Source organism: Arachis ipaensis, chromosome B02, assembly GCF_000816755.2.
Source record: "Arachis ipaensis cultivar K30076 chromosome B02, Araip1.1, whole genome shotgun sequence".
NCBI lineage: Eukaryota > Viridiplantae > Streptophyta > Magnoliopsida > Fabales > Fabaceae > Arachis > Arachis ipaensis.
This window is the reverse complement of record NC_029786.2, coordinates 23,863,122-23,865,812: the sequence shown is the minus strand read 5'-3', so window position 1 is coordinate 23,865,812 and position 2,691 is coordinate 23,863,122. Positions and strand designations below refer to the sequence as shown.

General features: G+C 24.2%; 1 long non-coding RNA gene across 1 annotated transcript; it reads left to right on the top strand.

Moving 5' to 3' along the window:
- LOC110267568 lies at positions 399-824 on the top strand. The gene is made up of 2 exons (XR_002355324.1): positions 399-479; positions 555-824. It is a non-coding gene; the product is annotated as an uncharacterized LOC110267568 (long non-coding RNA).

Sequence of the window (2,691 nt, the reverse complement as noted above, 5' to 3'; positions counted from 1 at the left end):
GTTTTATTGTAGTAATAATATATAATTGAATATCTACACAGAATTTTCTCCACCAATAATATTACATACAAAAAAATTATGGTTAGAAAAATGTGTTATTAATTATTGAATTTTATCCAATTAGTATATAGTATATTACTATATTATATGACAACTAACCCTAAATAATTAATATATTAATCTGAGTTTACTTTCTTACTTTGTTTTAACTATATATTTCTATTACATAATAATTTTAAGCTAAGTGATCACGGATCCCAACAAGGGTTGATGCAATGGAACTATAGTAAAAAAAAAAAAAAAGTTCAAATTTAAATTAATTTAATAAATTAATTAAGTTTGAAGTCATGCTTCCTACCAATAAATCTTAGTCATTCTACATGGTATGCTAGGGGCATTGCACCTGGCACAACCATGTTTTTGCATATGGCATGGACTTTCCAATATTTGAAGCAAGCTAAATTCCTTTCTTTAAAATGGTACATACACATTATTATGATAATTAGTTTATTTTATTTAAACTGGAATTCCTTCTCTTTTTCTCTTCATTCTAGGTGCCGCCCTCAGTGACTGTTTTCCATGCTTGAGGTCTCACGTTCTTCCCATAGATTTCTGATCAGGTTTTCTTTTATAAAATTGGAATAATCATTTGAGTTGAACATGCATGTGTATGTAATTTCCTATATTTCGCTTAGCTTGAGATTCAGAATGTGCTTCTCCCCGTAGATCAATGTCACATGACATAATTAAAACAGTGCATGTATATAAAAGCAAATTAAATTTCAACCAGAATCATGAATTAATTATTGAAGTTAACATAATTATTCTTATTACTTGCTGGAAATTTAACATAATTTTCCTATTTAATATTTTTAACCAGTATCATAGAAATACTAATTTGTAAAAGGATAAACTACCAAAAATACATTCGAATAATTTTGTTGTTGATAAAAATATATTTGAATAGTATCTTCAAATAATTTAAAAACGCAACAAAAATATCCAACATTATATATGTATTCTCAAAAAATATTTTAGAGATTGAATTTCAATGCGATTTTTTGCAAATATGATTAGAAAAATGAGATATTTTTATCCTTAAAATTTGGTGATTTTTCGCTAAGTATATATCTTTTTGTGATTTTTTGTCAACAACCAATAATACTTTAAAAAAATCACAAAAAATATATACTTAGCAAAAAAATCACCAAATTTTAAGAATAATAATATCTCATTTTTCTAATCATTCTTGTAAAAAATCGTATCAAAATTCAATCTCTAAAATATTTTTTGAGAAATACATATTTAATATTGGATATTTTTTTGCCGTGTTTTTAAATTATTTTAGGATATTTTTGTCGATAGCAAAATTTAGGTACATCTTTATCGGTGGTAAAATTATTCAAATGCATTTTTAGTAGATTACCCTTTGTAAAACTATTAAAATTACACACACATGCATATAATACAAATTAATTTAGTGTAAGGATATTTTTATCATTAATTATGTTTATTGATCTTAAAAGTAGGTATCATATAAATTGATTTGTTATAATGATGCATTAGTATATATATGATTGAAAAACTTTCAAGTATATCAATATTTCACTAATTTTTAGTTGCTGATCTTATAACGGATACAAATTATTAAAATACTAATGTACTGATACACTTAAAAATTTTTCTATATATAAATATGTTACAATATATCACTCTTAGAATCTTTCATATTATTGAGATATTTTACTGCGAGGGTTTTTTTTAGTTTAGCGACAGAAATAGTGAAGGAAAAAATCCGTCGCTAAAAGTGGCATAGAAAACAATTGGGGTCAAATTTTAAAATTTGTTACTAATTTGTGACAAAAAAAAATAGCAAAAGATTATTTAATAATATGTATCCTTATTGAAAAATTTCATTGCTAATTTTTTTCTAGTGAAATGTATTGTTTGATAGTAACTAATTTACGATTGATTTTCAAAATAAATTTGTCGTTATCACAGATATACACGACATCATTTGAGTTGATCAAATTATCTATGAATTTTTTAAATCCAAAATTCCTTCTGTCGCTAAATTTTAGAAAAAAAATTGTATGCCAAAATTTCTGTCACTATTTTAACTAAATGTGTTGCTAAAACTCGTTAGTAATCTAAAAGATTTTAGTATTGGTAAAAATCTACTCCAATACGAATAACACAGTAAAATTAAATAACTTATAAGTCTCCTGTATAGTCTCACTTGAGTTTAGAATGAATATCGTATTCTACTTTTATTTCATTTTTTAATATATCCATTAACATACTAACCTAATTATATAAATTATTTTTCATTTATATATGAACAAGATTATTATTTGCCATATATAGGTTAATGTTCCCACGTATTCGGAGTAGTGACTAAGCTTAATAATATATTTTCTTTTATATTATTGTTACACATTGGGTATAGGAAAAAGATTCATCAGAGAGAGTATTAACATACGCCTTATTCTTATCCATTAGGTGGATTATATTTTCAACAACATGCTCATATATTATTGTAAGACCGATATTTAATTTTTATAGTAGCTACCTGCACTAGGTACACACTACTATTCATGCACAAGTAATATATAATTTAAGAATAAAATGGCAAAAATATATGTAAAAATTTAGACAATTTAATTATTTAAATTATTTAAAGAATTATTT